The 26,690-nt window shown below is 36.5% G+C and overlaps 2 pseudogenes; both read left to right on the plus strand.

Moving 5' to 3' along the window:
- Positions 1 to 12,206: 12,206 nt before the first annotated feature.
- On the plus strand, positions 12,207 to 12,789 carry LOC100468040 (annotated as a pseudogene).
- A 5,443-nt stretch (positions 12,790 to 18,232) lies between these two features.
- Positions 18,233 to 26,690, plus strand: part of LOC105242377 — a 150,370-nt pseudogene continuing 141,912 nt past the window's right edge.

Below are 26,690 nucleotides of genomic sequence, written 5' to 3' on the forward strand. Positions count from 1 at the left end.
GGAAGGCCTCCATCTCTTCCAGATTGCTTAATTTATTGGCATATAGCTGTTGATAAAAGTTTCTAATAACCAGCCAACTGTAAGTTATCTTTCTTCTGAACAACTAGAAATTTTCTAATTTCTGCACAATTAAGAAATTTAAAACTTTCACAAAGGAAAACCAAGATCGATTTTCCCCCACTGGTGAATTCTACCAAGAATTATAAATAAATAAATAAATAAGCATTAATATCAGATTTTCACAAACCCTTCCAAAAAAAAGGGGAAAGAACATGCCCTAACTCATTATATAAGGCTAGTATTACTTTGATACCAAAGCCAGAAAAACACATCACAAGAACAGAAATCACCAACTAATTCTCTAGTGAATATATATGCAAAAATTCTCCAAAAACTCCATATGGTTGAGTCTTACTGTTTGCAAAAGATATATTCTATGAAGTCACTGAGAACCCTGAATTAGTGAATACTGAGCCATTGCTCATAAGAGAAATACAGGGTTAGGTTCTCAAGAGCCTCTGGTCATAACATTTTCATCAACTGATCAATAATAGCTTTGTTTTATGTGTATTTCTGTTTAAAGGCACTTTTTAAAATATATATTGCTGACTCATTAACATTGAACTCATGGCTAACAGCACTATAACTCATGCCTGAATAAAGCTTATCTAACAAGCATTTTCTATGCAAGGCACATCACAGCATTATTGCACGTAGAAGTATTAGACAGCACTTGAGAACTAATGTTGGAAATCATTTTAAACACCAAATCATCAACAAATGGCAAAAAATACATGGAAAATATGACATTAAATAGGCCACAAAAAGGATACTTGTTTAAAGTATGAAAGATGAAATAAGAAAGCAGAATATATTGTCTTTTTCAACTTCAGCTCCAAATGTGCACCTTCGGGTAACAAAATTTTCACTGTTCTGTGCATGTCCACAAATGACCGCGAAAGTGCCACAAATATTGATTTGGGGATTACAAGTAGATTTTAGTGAGTACGTGAATTCACAAATATGGAAACTGCAAATAATGAGGATTGATTGTACTAACAAATAAATCATAGCAACATATAAAAAGGATTATACAACATGAGTAAGTGGGATTTATCTCAGGAATGCAAGTTGGTTTAACATCTGAAAATCAATTAATGTAATACACCCTATCAACGGAAAATAGGACAAAAGCCAGATAATCATCTCAATAGTTACAGAAAAATTATCTGACAAAACCCAATATCCATTCATGATAAAAACATTCAACACACTGAAAATGGGAGGGAGTTTCCTCAACCTGATAAAAGCATCTATGAAAAGCTACCATTATACTTAATGATAAAAAAACTGCATTCTCCCTAAGGTCAGCAGCAAGAAAAGTATGTCCTCTCTCACTACATTTATTCAACATTGTACTGAAGTTTCTAGCCAGGTCAATTAGGCAAGAGAATGAAATAAAAGGCATCCAGATTGGAAAAGAAAAATAAAATTAACTCTTTTTACCCATGACATGATCTTATACATAGAAAATCATAAGGAATCAACTAAAAACATTATTAGAACTAATAAATGAATTCCATATATGAAGTTCACTTCATATGCAAAAAACAATACACTAGAAATGAACGATTTGAAAATGAATTAAGAAAAACAATTCCATTTTTATGTCATCAAAATGAATGAAATACTAAGAATAAAATTTTTAAATAAAGATAGAACATATACTCTGAAAGTACAAAACACTGTTGAAAGAAATTAAAAGATCTAAATAAATTCAAAGATATTCTGAGTGTCTGGATCAGAAAACTTAATATTGGTCAAATGGCAATACTCCCCAAATTGTTTTACAGATTCAGTGTATTCCACCTAAAACCCCAGCAGGATTTTTTTTTTTAGAAACTGACATGCTGTTCTTAAAATTGACATAAAAATTCCTGGTACCCAAAATTGGCAAAAGTCTTGAAATGGAAGAACAAAGTTGGAAGATACACTTCACAATTTCAACACATACAACAAAGCGGCAAGTTACCAAGAGGGTGCGCGGTACTAGAATAAGGGTAGACATAAAAAAAAATGCAATAGAATTGAGAGTCCAGAAATAAACTCTCACATGAACAGCTTAGTTAATTTTGGACAAAGGTGCCAAGACAATTCAATTGTGAAAAAACAGTATTTTTTGGCAAATGGTGTTGGGATAACAATATTCACACACAAAATAATAAAGCTGGACCACTGCCTCACACCACACAAATGCATCATAAACCTCAATGAAGGAGTTAAAACTATACAATTCTTGAATAAAACAAAGGAGTAATCTTCATGAATGTAGGCCAGCCAAAGCCTTCTTACATATGACATTAAAGTAAACATGAGAAGAGAAACAACAGATAAACTAGACTTAATCAAAATTAAAACATTTTGTGTTTCAAAGGATATATCACCAAGAAAATAAAAGGCAGCTCACAGAACAAGAGAACATATTTGCATATATACATTTGATAAGGGATTTGTATCCAGAGTATGTAAAGAAATGTACAACTCAGTAGTAAAAAGATACATAACACAACTTTAAAATGGGCAAAGGATCTGAATAGTTATTTCTCCAAAGAAGATATACAAATGATCAATAAACACAATGAATGATAGTCATTCAACACCCTTAGTCATTAGGAAAATACAGATCACGGCCACAATAAGATACCACTTCACATACAGTTGGATGGCTAAAATAAAAAAGACATATTTTAACAAATTTGACAATGGAATGAAAAATTGGAACCCTTGTATACTGCTGGTTGGAATGTATACTGTTGCATCCAACTTTGGGAATTAGGCTGGCAGTTCCTCAAGATGTTCCTCTAAACACAGTTACCATATGACCTAGCATTTCAACTCCTAGGTATATACCAAAAGAAATGAAAACATATGTCCCTACAAAAACTTGTACACAAACATCCCTAAAAACATTACTCATTTAGAAAAAAAAAAAGATAGAAACAACCCAAATGTCTATCAACTGATGAGTGGATAAATAAATATGTCATCTTCACACAATGGGGTATTATTTGGCAATAAATGGATGAAATACTGATTCATGCTACAAGATGGATGAACAAGAAAAACATGCTAAATGAAGGAAATTAGTCACAAAAGACTGCGTATTGTATGATTTGTGTAAAATGCTCTAGAATCACAAATCTATAGATACAGAGAGGTCAGCAGTTGTCTCTAGCTGAAGTATGGGAGAGAAATGGGAAGTTACTGCTAATGAGAACAGGTGTTTATTTAGGGGTGATGAAATGGTTTACAATTGGTTTTGGTGAAGGTCGTAAAACTCTGTGAATATAAAAATCATTGAATTGTATACTTCAAATATGCTAGGTGTATGAGGTGTGAATTATGTCTCAAAAAAGCTGTTACATATATATTAGAAAAATCAGATACTTTTTCTTATATCCGTCCATGTCAAAGTCTGACAATACCTAGTGCTCGCACAGATCTCAATGCCATTCCCTAGTGTACACTCTAATCACTCTTACATAGATTACTAGGAGTAATCTACTACAGAAACTGTTTCCAGTTTTGATGAGCCATCTGTTGCAATATTAATTTTATTAAAATACTATTTTCATTAAATCACTCCCTTGCTCATATCAATAAATCTCTAATCTCCACAGTCTGCCATTTAAGACCCATAATCAACTGGCCGGTGTTACCCATCACGTGAGGCAGAATAACAGCCTCTCAAAGATCTCCGTATCCTAATTCCCCAAACCTTTAAATATGTTACTTTACATGGCAAAAGAGACTGCGCAGACATGATTAAATTAAAGTTCTTGAGATGGAGAGATTATCCAGGATTATCCAGTCTGGCCCAATGTGCCCACAAGGGTCTCTCTAAGTGAAAGAGGGAAGCAAGAGAGTCAGAGAAAAGACGCCACAAAGGGAACGGAGGTGGGAGAGATATGAGCCACAATCTAAGGAATGTGGGCAGCCTTTAGAAGCAAAAGAGGCAAGAAAACATTTCTCCCCTAGAGCCTCCAGAAGGAATGAGACCCTGCTGACCCTTTTTTCTTTTTACTCTGACATTCAGAGCAGTAAGATAATAAATTTATATTGTTTTAAGCCACTATGTATGTGGCAACTTGTTATAACTGATGGGAAATGAATGCACCCGTGCAGCTATCTTACTATGGTTTTTTAGCTCTTTTTGCATCTCTGACCTGAAGGACCCTTCTCCACTTACCTGGAAATCCCTTTCTTTTCCTTACTGCCGACACAGGAAGGGCTGCCTGAAAACGAATACCCTTAAGAAGTTTCTTCCCACTAATTCCACCTCCATGGAATTTTAATTCTGACTAGAGATTTCTTCAGAATGTACTTATGTCACCCACAAATTACTAACATGTGCATTACCTAGGGACAATCATTGATTTTAAGTTAGACACAGAAGGCACTTGGCACATCTAATGGAAACAATGTAGTGTCGTGTTAATGTGCTGATGGACCAACTTTTTCCCCAAGAGCCCTGATTTATAGTGTTTACTGATTAAATGCTCCCAAGAAGACTGATTTCAATCATCATACCTATGCCTTAAACTTACATAATGTTATATGTTAATTATATCTCAATAAAGCTGGAAAAAAATTCTTAGAAAAAACTGATTTCCAGGTACCAATGGTTTGACCACCAGATCACAAAATCCCTGAATATTTAATAATGTCTTCAGTGACCTAGTTTATGTCTCTGTCTCAAACCCATCAGATCCCTCTTTTAGTTCTTTCTTTCCAATCTATGGTTATAAATGTGTTCTCAAGTACTGAAATATGCCTATTGTTTTCCTCTATACCTAATGGTATTTAATAACTATATCTGAGTCTTTGAATTTGATCATTGACTAGGTGAGGACTCACCAGTAGGGAAATCTTTTCCTTACCGTTAACTTGCATTGGTATTCATGAAAATACTTTATACGCTACTAGAGAGGGGATTTCTCCCCACATCCCACTCGCTATCACATCTTTTACACAGTTGTAGAAATGTTTTCAGCCAATAAAGAAAACATTTAACAATTATTAAGTTTAAAAGTAAAAAAGAAAAATGAGGGTAAAAGTCTCAAACTCCCAATTATCAGCTACATGAATAGAACCTGGTCATTTATCATCAATGGAGAGGAAATCAGGTGTTCTGTAGCTGTGCAGAGCCTTGGTACCACCCACCGCAGGCCACAGCTCTTTCCCAGTGTGTGCCTTCTTTATTATGTCCCCCACTGATTTGATTCATGTTCATTCACTGGACAAATACTTGCAGACTCTCAATAACGCTCAAAACAGGAAGCAGAGATATTTCTCAGGGACACCTGGGCACTCACTCTGCTTTTCCACTCCCGCTCCTTACCTCCACTGTATTAGTTTTCTAGTGCTGTACAATAACCACAAAATTAGTAGCTTAAGACAACACCCATTTATCACTGTATAATTCTGTTGGTCTGAAGTCAAGCCCAGTATGGCTGAGCTTTCCCTTATGATATCACAAGGCTAGAATCAAGGTGTTGGATAAACTGAGTTCTCATGGCTTGAAGAAAAATCCAGTTCCAAGATCATTCCTGTTATTAGCAAAATTTAGTTCTTGCAGTTATAAGACTGAGTTTCTGTCTTCTGTTGGCTGGGTCTGCTCTCGGATCCAAGACATCATCAAAATTCCTTGCAACATGGCTTCTTCATCTTTAAGTCAGTAATGGTGTGTCAAATCTTATGCATCGAATCTTTGACTTCCTCTTCTGCAACAAGGTGGAGACAACTCTCAGCTTTTAAAGGACCTGTTATTAGCTAAGTCTCACACAGATAATCTCTTTAAGATTTTTTTTTTTAAGATTGTGTGCCATTTAACACAAGCTCATCACAGAAATAAAATTCATCATATTCACAGTCCTGGGGATTATTCAGGGCTCGTACACAGAAGAAAGCAAGACAGAAAATTTTGAAGGTCATACCCACCATAGTCTTTCCAATGCTGACTTTGGTTTCAAGAATAGGAGAAATGGATATGGTAATATAAATAGAAACATGTAGATTTCTTGTGGAATGAGCTTCCCAAATTCAAGATCCTACTCAGACCAAAAGTGTGACAAGAAACTATGTGTTGCTTTTAGGGTCTCGGTGAGCTGTGGGAAGCAACACTGGAAATGAGATTTACACAAGGTAGCCACATAAATTTTCATAAAATTTCATTTATATAGATAATCAAATCAGAATCGTAATTTACTTCAGGGCAGGAGGGGATTTCCGATCTAGAACACCGGAATCATTACTTCGGTTGGTGTCAAACGTGAGATGAGACACCCTGTAAAGACAGAAGTGATGCTTCTTGTTTTCATGAGGCTTGTAGTCTAGTAAGAAACACCCGTAAGGAAATAGCTGATAAGAAGAAAATGTGTTGACTATGTCCTAGGCAAAGGGAGCAATGTATTCAAGCGCCAAAAGAAGAAAAAGGACATACTGCATAGGAGGAACTGCAGGTATCCCCATATAACTGGAAGGTGAAGGAGGAATGGAAGCAGTAGCTAAGAGGTGAGGCTGGAGAAGCAGGTAAGTGAAAGTCACGGAAAGCCAAATACATCACTTAAAGGTAATTGGGCCTAATAGTAATTAGGAGTCCAGCAATTAATTCCATGAATAGAAATTTATTCTAAGGAGAAAATAAATCAATAAAAATTCACAGACAAGGATATTTACTACAGCACAATATAAAAGCCACACATGTTCCCTCCCCCATGGAAATAAATTCAGTGTTCACCAAAAGGGGATTGATAAAAATAATTGATGGTGTTGGCCGCCTTAAAAATGATGATATTCATTCCATTTCATTGACATGGAATAACACTGTATTAAGGATAAGAATATGAAGGAGGAGTAAGAGAAGTAGCATAGCACTCATTATGCACCAGGCAGTGAGATCAGCTCTCACCAAGTATTGTTAGGTCCGATCCTCTCATCAGTCCAATGAGGTAAAAACTGCAATTGTTCCTATTTTATAACAGAGGAAACTGAAGCACAAAGGGCAGATAACCTGCCCAAGTCCACACATTTATTTAGAAGCAGAGCTAGGATTAAAACCCATCCAGAGGCAGAATAAACCAATCTATGTTTCTAACTTGAATTCTGAAAAACAATAAAATACAAGGGGGAAAGGGAGACCAAGGGTGGGAGAGGACCAGGAAAGGGAGGGAGAGAACCAGGGAGAGAGAAAGAAAGACAGAAACAGCAAATGAACAATGATCGCCAGAAAATCTTAAGAGTTGTTATCTCTGAGTTGTAAGATTTTAGGTAAATTTTTCCTTCTTTCTATTTTTCTGAGTTTGCATTTTTACAGAGAGAAATTTGATTTTTTTTAAATTAATAGACTTTTTCAAAAGATCAGTTTTCAGTTTACAGATAAACTGAGCAAAAACTACAGAATTCCAATATACCTCTCTCCTCCCTCACATGCTTCTATTATGAAAACCTCACGTTAGTATGGTACATTTCTTATAATTGATGAGCCAATATTGACACACTATTATTAACTAAATTCTAGAGTTTACATTAGTGTTCACTCTTTCCGTTGTACATTCTGTGGGTTTTGACAAATGAATAATGTCATGTATCATCATTACATTATCACACAGAATAATTTCTCTGCCCTAAAAATTCAAAATAAATTCTGAAAGGCAAATAATCTTCACATATACAAAGGATTTAGGGTAAGTGTAAGAGACCAGTTTAGTTCAACTTCTCTGAATCTAGTCATTCCTCTCATATAGGGATATGCTCTCATTTTACCAAGGAAGGTCCTATAGAAGTTGTTTCTCTGCCTTGTTCTTTAGGCTCAAGCTCTGGCTTTACTTCTATGGTATCATTTGTCTTCCTTCTAAGTTGCATGGAAAACTGGTTAACTGTAAGTTCAGGGAGTTGTATTCTTTTGTGACGGGCAAATCGAACGCAGGAAGAGCAAAGCCCTACAATGTCCCAAATCCTCTTGATCTGATGCCTTTACAGGTCTTTCCTATAGGTCTTAGGGAAGAATTAAAACTCAAAGTATCATCTGTCACCACAGCATCAGGTTTCTGTACTTTTTGTTCAGTTTATCCATAAGCCTAAAATTGCTCTTTTACTTAAGGATATAGAACTGGGGTTACATTTTGATTCATGGCTAAAAGAAGCAACACATGTAAGAAACACTGAAGTGTTTCCTTATTTGTCTGATTTATTAGATAGTTTTAGGGAAAGAAGAAATACAGTTTCCTCTACTTACAGTTACATAGCTTATATTTTTGGTTCCTTGTATTTGAATACTATTTTTATAATATTATTTATGACATTGTCTTTGTGCAAAACATTAGAATATTTATCAGAATTTTCTTTATCTTTTGAAATGTTGATTTTCTGCTCTTCATTGAATGAATACCAGTGGGATTTAAGTTTTTTCTACATCCTTAGAACAACTTACCACAATTTAAGCTTTTATGAGCTAGAATTTGATATGTAGTTAGCTATTTTTTTTTATCACTTTTGGCTTAATCTTGGAATTGTTTTCTATTTTTACATTGTGGATGATTTAGGACATTCAAGAAAATTAACTAAAATAATTATGGAAGTGTGTCAAATAGAGACTAAATCATGATAATGAACATTAAAGAGAAGAACAAAGAATAAATCTATAGTAACAAGAAACATATACAAAAATTCAGGCAGATTATCCAAATAAAAAGTGTATGTCTTTGAAGTAAATGTCTCACTTTAGGTAGTGGAAAATTGAGGGTGTCAATGTATTGAAGGTACGGTAAGTTTTGTAAAATTAGTATACCTTCAATGTACACTGCAACTCAAATGGAAAACATAATCATAGGTTGGGTGTATAATTAACTAAACAAGAACAAAAACATACTATCACTTAGAAAAGTTATATAACACCTTACCATAAGAATTTTTACCCAATAGCTGTAAACTTCATTGATGCATCATGTAGTAACAGTAATATATTTGCCAGTGGAGCATGTGTCTAAAAGGAAAAGTGAGTGGGTTCAATGGGGCTTTTATAAAAAGAAAAACAAAGAATATTAGGAGCAGAAAAAGGGTGCACCAAATTTACCTACAAATCTGACCCGGAAAAAGTTTGTCTTGAGTATGGACTCTTGAACAATCACTGGCCACTTTTTGCCCCTATTCAGCTGCTTCCCAATGATTCCCAGAGCAATAGTTAAGTTCAGAATTATCTCCTGGCCTAGAGGCATCCCCACCCAATTGCCTACAGTACAACATTTCTACTCAGATCCCTAATGGGATTTCAGACTCAAGAGGATCCAAACCAACCTTTTTATCTCTTCTTTGCCGTACTTTGATTCAGGTCTACTTTGATTCAGGTCGTCTCCTAGTTCTGCATTCTCTTTCTTGGAGTGTTAGCATTTTTGCCATTTGCACAATCTGGAAACACAGAGGTCATCTTGCATTCCTTCTTTTCCTCTCTATCCACCTCATCATGAAATTATGACAATGCTGCTTTTGTTACATTTCACTGCTCTGCCCGGCCTTCATATCCTGTCAGCTGCCTCCTTCTAGCTCGACTACCTGCTCTCCTATGCACGGATCCTCACTTTATTCTGTATATTCTCCTTTGTTCTATTTTCCCACAGATAATCTTTCATGCAAGTTCTCAAAAACCGTTTAATGATTCCTTCTATAGGTTGATAAATACCACATCCCTTTGAACAGAAAGCTACTTGTAATTGTAGCTACCTGTCCAACATCCTACCTGTCCAAAATGCTCCCGAAACCCTATGCACTGGTGTAGGTAACTATTTGCCTTTCGTGGAGCATATCATGTTTAGTAACACCTTTGAGACTTTGTGTGAGTCATTTTCCTTTTCCAGAAGATCCTTCTACTTCTTTTCCATCTGATGAACTAGACATTAAACAAGTCTCAGACACTACTCCAATTTGAGCTGATCTTTACACATGCACAAAGATAAATCACTGACTACACCGCATTGTAATTGCTTGTTCGCTATGCGCTACAGTCGAGCAGAGACCGGTCTTCTCCTCCCTGTCCCCAGGAACCCCTCCTGCCACAGAGGTTCTACAATGAGCAAGGATTTAGTAATTAGTTATTGAGAGAATAAAATGTTTGCAACAGCCAGATTCTGAAGGACTTTAAATTACACAAAAAGGAGTTTTATTCTATAGACATAGCTCTCAAGCATAGTAGGGATATAATCGAATCTATGTGTAAGAAAACTTGGGTAGAGTAATGAATGGGGTAAAGAGGGGATATATTTGTTGTTGAATTGGCAGAAATGTCTGGAGACACTACTATGGATTTATTGGGATATTGGGTTGAAGAATGGGAGCATAATTCATGAAATGTTGTATGTCAGGGTTGAATTACATTCTGAAAATACATCAAGAAAAAAATAAGAACTCTTAATCTCCTTCTTATCCATGACGTATCCTACCAGTACTGCAATTCTGATAACAGATATTAGGCAGGAAAGCATGATTACCACACTTTATAGTAATTAAACAGATAAAGGACTTATACATTTATTCCAAAAATACTTCTAACTTCTTATAATACCATAATGTGCTGGATCAATCATAAATTTATAGAAACCAAGTTATACTTGTTTATATTTGAGCTCTTGAAGTGATATTTTCCATAGTTTGACACATGTTATTCTAGGATTTGGTGAAACTGTCCATGAGATAAAGAATAAATACTAAAAAACGCAATTTTTTCTAAATTAGTAAAAGAAGATCACCAATTTTCAACGATTTATCATATTAATGCCCAGAATTTCCACCAGAAGTTTTTTTATCTGTATCTCAAGTTTTCTTAGATATGAATTGTAAGATTTAATCTAAGGTATTCTGTAAAGATTTAATCTAAACAAATTTCAGATAATCTCATGATGTGTTCCAACATTTTATAACACAACCAAATTAAAAGACCATCCTCTGCTATTTTACAGAATTTAAACTTCCAAAATAGTAAGGCTCGGGTATGGCACATACTTCCATTAGAAAACGGATGAAAATAAAGTAAAAGTTCAGCAGAGTCAATAAAAATTTTACTGCTTCATAATATCCAAGTTATTTGTCAGAACATCTTTAAAATCCATAAGATTTTTTTCTGCAAAGCAGGTATAATTAGATATATTTTATCTATTTTACACATTTAATATAAAGGAATGAAAGACTCATAAAATTCTAAGCTTTAATATGGAATTACTATTATCACCATTATCCTCATTAATGAGAAAAATAGATTGTGGTGAGGAAAGAAAGGTTAAGATAACACATTAAAAGTAAAAAAAGAAATAATTCTTCTAAATTACATAACCTACAAGTAAATATACTAGAAATAGGGTAACTGCATTTCGAGGGGTCAGCATTGAATCTATTTTATTCCATGAAGGGTTGTTTATGACAATCAATATTGCCACTCATTTTTGATGATCTTTTGTGTCCTCTGTGCCTCACATTAAATGCATCAACATGTTTGATTTTTAATTTAGCCTTGTTAAAGTAATTTAGTTCAACCTTCGCTGAGGAAATGCTGTTATTTGCAATGACAGTGAATGCTATTTGGCCTCTAAGGGCAAATGGGACTGTCAGCCACATTGTCAAGTTTTGAGTTGACACAGTCAAGGAGCTAGTGAAGAGGGAAAACGTTGGGTTCCAGCTTTTAAAAACATTGGGTGGTGGGATGCTGTGGATACATGCTGCTTTTTAGTTAGTTGCTGCTGTTGTTCATTTTTCTAAATTCATCATCTATTTTTGATTCTGTGAAAGTTTCCATTCTTCTCGTTATCACTTAGGGTCAAAACCTCAGTCATTTTTTATTTTTCTGTCTTCCATAGCATCCATTCCAAATCATGCCAATCCACATTTCATGTCTAACTCAAATGCCCTCATCCTAATTCAACTTTTGTCACTTCTACAATTGTGTAGTTTTCCAAGGCATCATAATTGATCCCTCACCTTTGCTTTCGGTGTGAGCCACACCACCAAATAGATTAACACTAATCTTTTTAAAAATCTCATTTCCTGTCATGTCTCTCCAGATCTTCAGTGTCCTACATGATCTACAAACTAATGCCTAAAATTCTTTGCCTACTCTTTTCCAGTTATTGTGGCATGAGGCACCATGAGCAGCAAAGTCTCCCATGACTCCCTGGAAGTTTTTGCAGACGGCAGATCTGCAGATCAGCAGATCAGATGGACAAACGCTTCTCGGGCACTGTCAGGCTTAAGCCCACTTCTTACCCCAAGTTCTCCATATGTGTTTTGGGGGGCCAGCATCGCTGTGATGAGGCCAAGGCTGTGGCTATTCCCCACGTGAACATTGAGGTACTGAAGAAACTCAACAAAAATAAAATAAATTTGTCAAGAAGCTGGCCAAGAAGTATGATGCCTTTTTGGCTTCAGAATCCCTGGTTAAGCAGATCCCACAAATCCTAGGCCCAGGCCTGAATAAGGCTGGCAAGTTCCCTTCCTTGCTGACACAATGAGAACATGGTGGCCAAAATGGATGACGTGAGGTCCATGATCAAATTACAGATGAAGAAGGTGCTGTGTCTGGCAGTGGCCGTTGGCCACGTGAAGATAACAGGTGATGAGCTTGTGTACAACATCCACTTAGCTGTCAATTTCCTGGTGTCTTTGCTCCAGAAGAATTGGCAGAACATCAAGAGCACCATGAGCAAGCCCCAGAGCCTGTACCAAGGCATAGCTTAATAAACCCTAGCTCTACCAAAAAAAAAAAAAAATCCTTGCCTAATACCTATGCTTTTTCATAATTTGCTCAAGCTTTTTAATCTTTCTTAACCTATGTTCCTTGAGGCACATGGGACTTATTGATTATATCTATCACTAACTTCCATTGGCTATTGATAATAGAGGATACTTGGAAAAAATAATTCCCTATGCTAGAAAAATCAGTCCATATTTCTAGTAACTAAAAGAACAGGGGCGTGTGTGTGTGTGTGTGCATTGCTCTATAAAGGTAATTTAAAAAAATAAACAATTTCAGGAACTTCTAAATATTGTTAAACTTTACAAAAGTTGGACATTATTTATTTAGTTGTTTATTGTCTATCTACTGCTCCTCATTCAACTAAGATATAAACTCCGTGAGAGCAAATACCTTGGCTCTCTTGTTTACCACCATAACCTTAATCTCCAGAAGAGAGCACAGAGTCTAGTAAATGCTCAATAAATATCTGTTGAATAAATGAATGTATCCCCAGTACTTGGCAGAGTGTATGGTGTTTAGTAAGCAATCAAGAAATATTGATTAAATGGAAAAAATACTAAACGAAAAACATTAAGGAATAGCATAGTAAGGTTAATGTTAAGAATATGCATGAATATTTTCAATATTCTTTTAAGGACCCCTTCGTGCTACTATAAATTTTGGAGTTAAAATTTGACTCAAGACACTGTTTCTTAGGGAACAAATACTCAAGCACCAGTAGGGCATGTGAAGTCAAAGGACAGTGTGGCTGCCCCTGACCCTAGGAGACCAACTCTCTTTCGCTAGTGTTCAAAGTAACTGGTTGGATTGAAAGAGAGAACAGGGAGGGAAGGTGAATACAGTCTTTGGTAGCCAATGCAGAAGATTCAGAGAACAAACCAACAGGCAGGACTTATTATATAACTTTAGCTGAGCAAAAAATGGGTCCCTTGTTAAAAAAAGAAAAAGAAAAAAAGGATAAATGTGCATTAAAGGTAATAAAATATAAAACGTGTTCCTTTCCTTGTAGTTTCTTTCTTGACCTGTCATGTTGCTTTTATTTACTATTTAATGACACCCTCATTCGTCATGGAAATACTCACCCAGAAAGTGCAGACCCTTGCAGGAGCCCAGCAACCCCACCTCCAAGGTTCTGCAGGCCACCACTGCCAGGACACTTACCTAAAGATACCTGATAGACCCACAGACCTGGGGGCGTAGGGAAGTCAACCTCCCCTTCCCACCACTGATGCCCAACACACAGTGGACCTGCCAGCATCCCTCCCTAGAGACTGAACACACTGTACTCCTGGACCCCAGAGGATGAGTGACAGGGTCAACACCACTGAGTTGCCTACTGGGACAGGGAGACTGCTGCCATTTCCTGCCCTGAAACACCACTGGGCATGTGCCCCTGACCCCAACGCACCCCAGGTCCTTGCCCAGGCCCCATAGAGGTCAAAGGGGGAGGGAGAAATGGGAGTCTCATATGGGTGGCCACCCCGGGCAGAGGGCACCAGCAGTCATGGGGCAGGGATGGGAGAAAGGCCCAGGGCATGAGGAAACAGAGGACAGGGAGTTGGGAGCCGGCCTGAGAACCCATCCTGAGGAGGACAGGGTGTGAGCCAGGCTCCAAGTCTTAGCCACATGCTCCATTGTCTCGTCACTTCACTCACAAGATGTAAATTTACAGATAAATTCTTAAGAATTTCAAGACTGGAGAGCAAAGCATTAAACCCCCAAAGTGGGACTTTCCTGAATGTGTGTGACCACTCTGGTTACAGGCCCATGAAGATGGCCTAGGAGCAGACGTCCAAAGGGAAACAAAGCCAGCGGCTAGGTCTTCTGGCTCCTGGCAGGACAGACAGTGAGGGGTAGAGCTAAGGGGTGGAGCAAAGGGTTTCATTCTAGTGGGTGGCCCACATCACTCCAACACATCCAACTGTACTGCCTAATCTCTGTACAAACTTAACATGTGCTGTGGTTTCTGATTTCTATTGCAGATGAACTTGCAATAGTTGCTATGAGCTAATGACTGCAAGAGAAAAGGAAAAGAAGCTGGAAAGATAGCAAAGCATTTGGTTCAGACACTGAACCAAATAAAGAAGGAAAGGAAAAAAAGAGAGCAAAGACAATCTTCCCTGGGAGAGATAATACTTGTTTGAATTGTGGTTTTCTGGCTTTGCAAAAGATGACATAATTATCCATTTAACTACCACAACTCAGTAGCATAATGCGAAGCTATTTACAAGACGGGACATCTCTCAAAGGAGAAAGCATCCTTAATATTTGTTGAGTGCAGGCTGTGTGCTAGGAACTTTGTAAACATTATATTTGGTTTTCACACACACATACACACATTCTAAAGCAGACATTACCCTCATTTTTCAGTTAAAGACATGGAATTCAACAGTTATCCTAGGTCAATTATTATTCTGGTCAAGAGCAAGTAGCTAGTAAATGGAATGGCAGGAGAGGAGGCAGGACAGAAAAAAATGTGTTTTGTACTTAGATTTTCCTCACTAAGCACATGAAAGTTGCATAGTCCAAAAAAAATGTAAAGAAAAGTTAGAATGAATAATAATCATCTATTTGTGCCAGGGAAGTTAGGTTTATGAAGACACAAAGCAGGTAATACTCAAATCCATTAGACAGCCATTATAGTTTTCATTATTCTTTTTTTCCCTTCACAAATCACTAAAGGGAATATTTTGGAAAGAAAATAAATCTCTTTTAGACCAAGATATTTTACCTTATGTAGTTATGTATGCAGAACAAAAGCAATGCCCATAGCAGGAAGTAAAGGTAGAGCTGATTATTATATTTTTCTTGGTGAATGTATTCCACACATGTATTTTACCAAACATTCTAAAAAGCTCATAATAGAGAATTCTGAAAGTGCTTTAATTTGTAATTTACCTATATTTGTCCCTTCTCCAGGGAATTTGTTCCATTTTAAAATATTTAATTAGCATCCTTGGCTCCTGAGTTTTTCTACCTAAAATTATTTAGAGATCTTTAGAATGTGTGTGTGTGTGTGTGTGTGTTTGTAAAATGCAGGAATGTTTACTTTAATAACTCTTGTCAAATTATTTTAATTCTTTTGTTTTTTTTTTTAAAGAACACAAGTCCATTTTGAAAAGCTCTTCCTCAGTTACAATTCTGAAGAGATGGCATATTGGTTCAATTAAAGCAAAATTAGTTACAGATATATAAATATACATATATCGAATATATAACATTTGAGCTGAAATGTCAAGTCGTGAAGTCTATTGAAGAGGTTTTATTAATTTCAAAATACTTAAAAATCTAAGTTTGCTTAAAATTCCAAACGGAGGGTTTGAAAAAGAGAGCATTTTTATAAATAAAATCTCAGTGTATTTTCAAAAATTCTGAAAAAAAAAATTTGTCTTAAAAATATGTTAGGGCGGGGCATCTGGTGGCTCAGTCAGTTAAGCTGATGCCTTGGGCTCAGGTCATGGTCCCAAGGTCCTGGAATCGATCCCCAAGTCCAGCTCCCTGCTCAGCGGGAAGTCTGTTTCTCCCTCTCCCTCAGCCCCTCCACCTGATTGTGCCCTCTCTCTTTCTCTCAAATAAATAAGTAAATTCTTTAAAAATATATGTTAAGTCTTCTGGGGCAAATGGTCAAAACATTTTACCACATAAGACATATTAACCATAAAAAATCCTAATTTTAAAATGAAAAATCAAATCTTTATAATTCACTGATTGCCAAATTTTAATTAATATATTTCTATTATCAATATCAGGAAATTCAATATTCTTCATTTTACTGAGAAAAAGGAAGCCAGCATCAATACACTAGTATTCATCTACAACATCCTTGATTCACTAAATCTGGGGTTGTTTGCCACTGTTGTTACCGTTTTGCTAGAATAATTTAAGGTATGGTGCTATCTGGTTTCATATCAATTCTAAAAGCACTACTTTGGTTCATTTCTTAGGCATAATAATAAAAAAGACATATAAGAAATTGGAGTTGTGTTCATTTAACAGCTATTAATTACAGCCCCTATAATTTGATACCTAAGTAATACTGAATGATAGTTCTAAACCAACTATCTGTTGTTTCTTACTCAAAGCATATAAACAGGGTTCCTGAATAAATAGCCGTGATAGAAAGGGAATCCCTGCGGCAGAAATTAAGAAATAAAGTACAGGAAGGATTAACCTCCAGCCTCCCGTGCTTTTATCTCTAGCATGCCTCAAAACCAAAGAGAGAAGGCCTAACCATTAAAAAAGATTAAAGGTGTTAATTAGACTAAGAGATACAAACCTATCACCCTTATGTCAGGCAGACCAGACTGAATCTTCTAATGGATTAAAACACTCACTCGCGCGCGCGCGCGCACACACACACACACACAAAGTATTTTGTCTTTACTGAAATTTTGTTGATGATGGTCTCATGTACTTTTGGAAACAATTTTTGTTGAAACTGATTATAAATTTTGGACAATATTTTTATAGGCACAGTCATTTCCATCATTCCTATCAAAATTGTTTATAACATTCAATAATAAAATATAACTATATGGGGCTTAGAAGAGTAACCAAACTTCATAACAATGAAATTCAGAATTACTAATTCTCACATCTCTTTCAATTGAGGCCATTATGAAGTTAGTATCACATGATGAAGAGATTCTTTTATTTTTCTTTCAGGAGAAACACAGAATATGTTAGTCACATATATAAACTATGTGATATCTCAAGATGGATTTGAAGGCTTTTACTGTTAGTTGTTAGAAAAAGGGAAAATTATTGTCCATGATAATAACTACTTTTTAAGTAAGTCATTTTGTTTCTTTATATTTTATTATTTTAAAATTTATATATTTCCACTGTCAAAATATAAGGGAAAACACGCACATTATTTTATATAGCATAAATTACGCCTATAATGTTAATATGTTTACACACATATGCATACATACATATGCATAAATATATGTACATATATGTATATACACCTATTCTATATGTAGATACATCCATGTGTATATGCCTGTATGTACATGTGTCTGTATATACACACATATATATGCACACACATGTATCTTAGGTTCTATAACAGAAGATGAAGTTTTCTGTATATTCTCTCTCCCTCAAATGTTAAATATTTTTATTTCACTATACTTTAAAGGCACTGTGAAAGATGATGAGGCTAGAAATCAAAATAAGTTATGTGAACTAATAGCATTTAAACATTTTTTAGACAATTATTTAAAAAATCATTGAAAGCATTACTTTAAAGGAGCGCTTTGAGCACACGGTAAGAGCCAATAAAACCCAAAGTAACAATTCTATATAAAGATGCCATAAATATGTCATATATGCATATATATATACGTGTGTGTGTGTACAGTATATATGTATATATATACACACATATTTCTGTGTGTGTGTGCTGGTCTCTTAGAAGGAGGTGAGCTCATGGCCCATCTTGGACACTGCCTCCTGTCCATCAATCCCCAGAAATCGGAAGGACTTCAGCAGACTGTGCATGATTCAAAGACAATGCTCCCTAAACTGGCCACAGGTTTGGATGTCAATGGGCAATTCACAGGTGTCTCAGATTTTGAGTATACATCTGAGTGCAGGATCTTTGACCTGCAGGCATACCTCTACACTATGGCTGTGTTGATCCCCAGACTTCTGAGGCTGAGAAACAGAGTTATAACCAGCTCGTAGAGAAGATCTTTACCTGCAAGTACACCAGCAGTACCAGCCTCATAACGGCCCGATTGCAGAGCAGTTCCTGGAGACCACTGACACAGCTGGGACTTACCATGGTCTATGTGAGTTTCTGGCAGCTGCCAAGAAAAGTGAACTTGGTGTCTTTTTTTAAAACAAGCATTTTAGTACTATGACTGAGCACAACAGTCATTTGTACCTAATGGCCACGACCAGGACCTTCTACAAGAGGAGCAGGCAGTATAGGAAAGCTGCACAATGTGGATGGGGCAGCTGCCTTTGTGACTCTGACTTGCACTTAAGTCATTCCCTGGGTAGGTTGGCCTGAAGCAAAAAGCGGGAGCAGCCACAAGGCACGTTGGGCTTTGGCAACTTGGAGCTGGCCCAGAAGCTTCAGCAAGAGGAGTATATACAGCACCAAGCAGTCCAGCCTGCACCAGTGTGAGCCCCGTCACTGCACAGGAGCCACATCTGGACGCACAGCAAGGGAGAGTGGGCAGAGGCCAAAGCAGGAGGCAGACTGTGTCCTCCCGTGGGCACTCCCAGTGCTAAGCCGCCTGGCTCCTTCTTTCGAGGCTATGGCTATTTTGCTTGCTCCCCCAGCTCAACCTGTGAGATATGCCAGGTAACTCATTTATGAACTGTTGGGGATCAGAGCACACAGTAAATACCAATCAGACCCAGTAAAACTTACCAAATGCTTATTATAGCAAGATTTGAGTTATCTCATTTAGTCTTCATATCTCAAGGCAAGAAGTACCATTCCTATCATTTTTTTATAGATGAGGGTACTGCGACACAGAGGAAAGCAATAGTTCACTCAAGATTACCCAGCTGGTCAATAGTAGAACTGAAATTTTAACCAGGCTTGTCTGGTTCCAGATCCCAAGCTCTTAACTCCTACACTACAGTTTCATCCCATCTTACTTGGGGGGGAAAAATGCTAGCTAAAGAGAGACAGTAAATGCTGTTATAATGATGTATACTAGATGAGTTTACTAAATAAAAAGCATAATAAAATATGATTTAGATGCTAATTCAACTAATTATATTGAAATAGTTTTTAATATCTTGTAGATCACTTCCCTTATTTGAACTCAAATGATCAAAGAATTTTTACCTAATTATCTTATCAGTACAAAGCTGTCACAGCATAGCATGGCCCACTCAGCAAGCTGACCAATGAATTAAAATCGCTCTATGCTAGAAAATAATTATCATGGGTTTGACAAATTTCTTAGCTTATCAGCTTACAGATTTACAGCATCAGGTCAACGCTGGATGCAAAATTCAGTCCATTGTTTCACTAACAAAGATTAAAGACCTATGACCAGGATCCTTGTGTTGTATACATTTAGTATGCAATATCTCTGCACAGTAAGCTAATAGTGGGCTTTGCAGAAGTCCACTGGCACCCCGATTCTGCTGACCTTTATCGTGGACTGCTGCCCTAATCTACCATGGCTCTGATCACTAGAATCCAATGGAACAGGGAGATTTCATCACACTCGAACTCACTTTTCTTATGCTGTGCCTTTTGACTGTTTCAAGGGCTAATGCTCAGCTAGTCAGGCCTTCAAGCCAGTGATCTGACATTTTGAAATAATAATTAAAAGAAAGCAGGCACTTTCATTTTAATAAGCTTACTTCCAACCTTCAGGGAGAACCTCAGCTGATCCAAACCCAAGAGGAATATGCTTGGGTTTCTTTTCTTCTTTTTTTCTGTCTCTGACTCCTATACCCAATCTTGACATTACACATGAAAATAAAAGCCAAATAGTATTTACAGTGATTGTAAACATCCTGATTTTCCTAACAAGAGAAGGAAAACAAAATGTACAAAGCTTAATAAATCTAAGACCTGTTTGGTGGTTTAATTCTGGTTTGGCAATAATACATAGTTGGTAGAAATTTGCTTTACATATATGAAAAAATACAGCTCTTTCGAGCAACATATGGAAGATTTTTTTAAGTGAGCGTCATTCAGTGGTACCTGCCTCCACTTAATAGCCATCTACTTGAGAGAGTAGCTTCCCTTCACTGCTTTTGCTTTCTCACTTCCTATATCTCAACCAGTGATATTTTGGCTTGTACATTCACCTTCATTAAGATTGTTCTCAAAAGCTCATGTTTGTTGGGTACATTCATGACATTTGTCAATAAATTCAATGTTTCATTTTCATTCTTACTTTAATTGGGATTTGACACCTCTGTCATTTAGCTGTGTACATATGAATAACATCCATACCTATATACGTATCGTAGGCCTTACAACATCAAATCCACATGTCTAACTACTAACCAGGCATTCTGTGGATTTTCCATATTCAACTACAGTGCAACATACTTCAAACTGAACTCATCTTCTTTCCTTCCAAAACCTCGTCTATCACTCACTATAAATTGTTCTACCACTTACATAAAAACAGAAGCGAAAACTAACAAGTTACGTAAAACAAAAATGAGGGCATCATTTTTTACTGTTGGCGTCCCTCCCAATCATCCACGTGTTAATTCTGATGAAATGCTTAATACCCCACTCCTGTCCATTAGCTACGTTTACTGAGGTCACCAATATCTTTTACCTACAATTTCCCAATGGCATCCAACTTTCTATTTTCTACTGCAGCCAGAGAGATGTTTCTAAATTTCAAAATAGTGCTTGTCATTCTTCTGCTTAAAAATCTATACGAGGTTCATGCTGTTCTTGGGATCAAAATCCTTAGCTTGCTGTATTCTAAACCTGTTATATCTTCTTCTTAGGTCCCAAAGTAACTTCTTCCATTCCATCTTCACTTTCCAAAATACCTTTGCATTGCTCATACTATGTTCTGCTCATCTTTATGTCTAAATTTAGACATCCACAAGATCAACAAATCGTCCAAACAACTAAGTCTGAATGAGGAGCTAGATTACCCCATATTGCTCCATGATAACATTTATCACACTAAATCCTAGTGCTTCTTCAGTAGATGACAGCATTTTTTTAATTTAAATTTGGTTAGCCAACATACAGTACATCATTAGTTTCAGATATAGAGTTCAGTAATTCATCAGTTGCATATGACACCCAGTGCTCATCACAACACATACCCTTCTTAATGTCCATCACCCAGTTAACCCATCCCCCCCAACTACCCTCCAGCAACCTTCAGTTTGTTTCCTATAGTTAAAATCTCTCGTGGTTTGTCTCCCTCTCTGATTTCTTCCCATTCATGTTTCCCTCCCTTCCCCTATGATTCACTGCACTGTTTCTTATACTCCACATATGAGTGAAACCATATGATAATTGGCTTTCTCCAATTGACTTATTTCACTCAGCATAATCCCCTCCAGTTCCATCCACATAGATGTAAATGGTGGAATTCATCCTTTTGATGGCTGAGTAATATACCATATATATATGTGTGTACCATATCTTCTTTATCATTCCTCTGTTGATGGACATCTGGGCTCTTTCCATAGTTTGACTATTGTGGACATTGCTACTATGAACATTGGGTACAGGTTCCACTTCAGATCAATATATTTGTGTCTTTGGGGTAAATACCTAGTAGTGCAATTGCTGGGTCATAAGGTAGCTCTATTTTTAACTTCTAGAGGAATGCCCATACACTTTTCCAGAGTGGACGCACCAGCTTGCATTCCCACCAGCGATGTAAGAGTGTTCCCCTTTCTCTTCATCCTCAGCAAAACTTGTTGTTTCCTGACTTGTTAATTTTAGCCATTCTGACTAGTGTGAGGTGGTTCTGATTTGTACTTCCCTGATGCCGAGTGATGTGGAGCATTTTTTTCATGTCTGTTGGCCATGTGGATGTCTTCTTTGGAGAAATATCTGTTCATGTCTTTTGCCCATCTCTTGATTGGATTATCTTGACTGGGCGTTCAGTTTGGTAAGTTCTTTGTAGGTCTTGAATACTAGCCCTTTATCTGATCTGTCATTTGCCAATATCTTCTCCCTTTCTGTTGGTTGCCTTTTAGTTTTGTTGACTGTTTCCCTTGCTGTGCAAAAGCTTTTTTACCTTGATGAAGTCACAATAGTTCATTTTTGCCTTTGTTTCCCTTGCCTTTGGAGACATATCTAGCCAGAAGTTGGTGCAGCCAAGATCGAAGAGGTTGCTGCCTATGTCCTCCTCTATGATTTTGTTGGCTTCCTGTCTCACATTGAGGTCTTTCATCCATTTTGAGTTTATCTTTGTGTATTGTGTAAGAAAATGGTCCAGTTTCATTCTTCTGCATGTGGCTATCCAATTTTCCCAGCACCATTTATTGAGGAGACTGTTCTTTTTCCATTGGATATTATTTCCTACTTTGTCAAAGTTTAGTTGACCATACAGTTGTGGGTCCATTTCTGGGTTCTGTATTCTGTTCCATTGATCCGTGTGTCTGTTTTTGTGCCAGTACCATACTGTCTTGATGATTACAGCTTTGTAATAGAGCTTGAAGTCCGAAATTGTGATGCCACAGCTTTGGTTTTCTTTTTTAACATTCCTCTGGCTATTCAGGGTCTTTTCTGGTTCCATACAAATTTTAGGATTATTTGTTCCAGTTCTGTGAAAAATGTCGATGGTATTTTGATAGGGATTGCATTGAATATGTAGATTGCTCTGGATAGCATAGACATTTTAACAATATTTATTCTTCCAATCCATGAGCATAGAATGTTTTTCCATTTCTTTGTGTCCTCCTCAATTTCTTTCATAAATGTTCTGTAGTTTTTAGAGTACAGGTCCTTTACCTCTTTGGTTAGGTTTATTCCTAGGTATCTTATGGGCTTTGGTGCAGTTGTAAATGGGATCAATTCATTAATTTCTCTTTCTTCTGTCTCAGTGTATAGAAATGCAACTGATCTCTGTGCATTGATTTTATATCTTGCCATGTTGCTGAATTGCTGTATGAGTTCTAGCAATTTTGGGGTTGAGTCTATTGACTTTTCCATATAAAGTACCATGTCATTTGCAAAGAGTGAGAGTTTGACTTCTTCTTTGCCAATTTGAATGCCTTTATTTCTTTTTGAAGACCACAGCTTTTTAAGATAAAGATTGTATACTGTACTTCAATACCTAGCACATAGTAAGCACTCAATCAATTTTTAATGACTGGCTGTCCAATGATAACGGGGGTGGGGCAATAGTTTGTTTCATACATTGATGGCAGGTAAGACTGTTCATTCAGAAAAATGTCCTTTCTGCAGAGCTCTTTTCATTGAATATTTGAATTTAAATGTTGGAACAACCTGCCAAATGACAGAAACTTGGCAAAGATATAAGCTGGCTCAATTGAGACATATTATTTAGTATGAGCACCAACATTTAGAAAATTGAAATCTCCTTCTGAAATCTTTTAATTAGGTAGTCTTTTTTTGTTGTTGTTTACATATGATATTGCACATCCTGTCACTAATAGAAATTAACTTAGACTCTATTTGGAATGCACACTGGTAATTATTTTCACTTCTGAAAATAACGCAGCATCGGATAGCAGTGAAGTTTCACTTTAAAACTGAAGTCGGTGAAACTCCAAAAGTCCTGAACATTCATTACAGGCTAATAAACGACATCATTTCTGAAGATTACAATGAGGATTCTGTGCATTGTCAGCTGTTTTTACTTCTGAGGCACCAGAAAAACTTCTTTCAGTCATGGTAAATTGTCAATCAACCTGCAATCTTATCTTATTCTAATCTAGGGCTTCTTAAGGATTCTGGATGAACTTGAAGCATTTTATAAAGGCCATAATTTTTTTCTAAGATTGTATGAGTATGTAAGTATCTGGGGCAAACCTTTTGTTGGGCTTCTCAAATAGATTCACAACTCTAAAGAAATTAACAGCTACTGGTAATCATTTCATAGGTAAAAGAAAAATTATAATTGATTTAAATATTCCCATATATAAAAAGATAATCTTTAGGAGAGAGAAAGTTAGACATTTGTTGAATGTTTGTAAAATAGTTAAAATTAGATAAAATAGCTGTATTTTAATTTATCTCCCAGCCAAATTATAATCTAGAAATACTAGAAAATAAGGTAGCTTATCTCTGGAATTTTAATTTTTATGTTCAAGTAAAGGCCACAGAAGTGACTTTGCCAAAAAGAATCTTACTTTCTTACTAGAATAAAAGCACTTCTAGAATACTACAAAAATTTTTCTACTGACCCCATAACGGTAATTTTCTAGTACCTTCTCCAGATAGTGCCTTAATCCATTCTTCATCTTTTCTGCTGACACATGAATTCCTCATATTTTCTTAATCAGTCTCTCCATTCCTCTCTGTCTGTGCAGATTTAATATTCCATTTGTTCTTATTCCCTAAGGCTCATTGATTAAACTAGAGTCTATTTAGGGTCTAGAATCAAATGAGCATGGAAGCGTATAAGCATAATAAAAAATTTTCTTGAAATACTAAAATGCCTTACTTAAAAACAAAGATTAGCATCTGCTATAAAAAATTGTGCCTCAAATCTTAGAAAATTTCCTAAACTGAAGAGAAAATGACATAGATCAGCTAACATGTCCAGAATACCAAAATATTCTTAAAAGGGAAATATCCATTCAAAATGATATTTTTAACAACTTGCTATTAGAATATTCCTTTTTCATTACAAATAAATGCCTAGAAACAACTTTGCAACAAAATTCTATTCTAGTCATGATTGTGTTTGGGGCTTTTTAGTTAGTGAGAGGCTAGCCCATTATTTGGGTTGGCATTCAAAAACAGCTTGGCTACACCTTAGCTATATCAGAACATAATGAGTCTTAAGATAAAGATGAAAGTGAGCATATACACCCTTCAGTTCGAGACAATTTCACTTCTGCTAATCCTATTCTGGATGCCTATCACAGAGCTCCAGTGGCAAACCATGAAAGAATCATGGAATGCTTCCTTCAGTCTACCTCATGCCTTTCACTAACCTTTACATAGACGACTTTGATCATGTCCCTGAACTCCAATGAGATATTTTAGACTGCCCTTCAGAGCTCTATGGTATAACTGATTATAAGAATGGAGAAAACACATACACACACACACACAAATAAACACACACACACACACACACACACACACACACACTACTGAGAATATGGAAAGTTTTGAGAACTGGGGGATGGGATGACAGAAACGAAAATAAACACACACACACACACACACACACACAAAACAAGATACCATGATGGAGGACTGATCTTGAAATGAAGTTAGGTTTCTAAGTTATATCTCAGAATGTCTTTGTTTATAGAAGACCCATTTTGTGCTATTTCCTTTTGCTTAAGTTGGCAAGGAGATTCATTATCAGCAGGCTTTGGGATGATCCCCCATAACACTGATTATCTTTTTCTGCGGAAATCACTGTAACTTTTGTGATGACCATGGGAAAAAGTACATGTTACTTTGAACACAGAAACAAGATTAACCCAGTGCATAACAGAAACCAAGATTTTGGGGATGCTTAAACAAGGGTATTGAGTTATATTGCTGCTATTTAAAGTCCTAGAACTTCATGGAAACTCAATAAAAAAAATAGGGGGGTATGAACTCTTCTAAAGGAAGGTTTTAAAGAAACATAAAACTTTATTTACAATGTTCCAACAGGTCACTTTAGCCTGCAATTCAGAATTAAATGGATTGTTTTGAATATGGGAATTGTTCAGTCTAGGAATTAAAGAGTAAGGTTTTGAAATGAATGATCGTGCTTTAAGCAGCAGGCAAGGTACATGTGTGATGATGGAGGCAAGGACTAGGAATTGATTGCACATCAGATTTCATAGGGGCTCCTGTTGCACTCAGATAAAAACCCCCTAGCTGTGTCATTTTTAAATACGTAGGGCGCTGAGTAAAGTACACATCCTCAGGCATTCAAGCACAAAGACAGATATGCTGGGTTGTCTGAGTGCTCTAGAATCTGTTGACCTCCATATACTTCCAGGTCCTTCAAATATTGGTGCAGCACAGGCTTTCTTTACTGAAATGAAATATATACTCTGTTACACCGAGGTCTGTGCTGTGGATGCACTTCCGTAAATTGAAATAATAAATTAAATACATTTTCTTTTAGTTACAATTGGATAGAAAGGTGGCTACTTTCCAGTGGAAGAAGTGATTAGTTCTCTGTGTAGCTTCACATTTCTTTCTGAAGCTGAGAAAGGCTGTAGGACATTTGAAAAATACTGACTGCATTCTTCCATTCTTACGACCATT

This window comes from Ailuropoda melanoleuca, chromosome 9 (assembly GCF_002007445.2).
Source record: "Ailuropoda melanoleuca isolate Jingjing chromosome 9, ASM200744v2, whole genome shotgun sequence".
In the NCBI taxonomy this organism is placed as follows: Eukaryota; Metazoa; Chordata; class Mammalia; order Carnivora; family Ursidae; genus Ailuropoda; species Ailuropoda melanoleuca.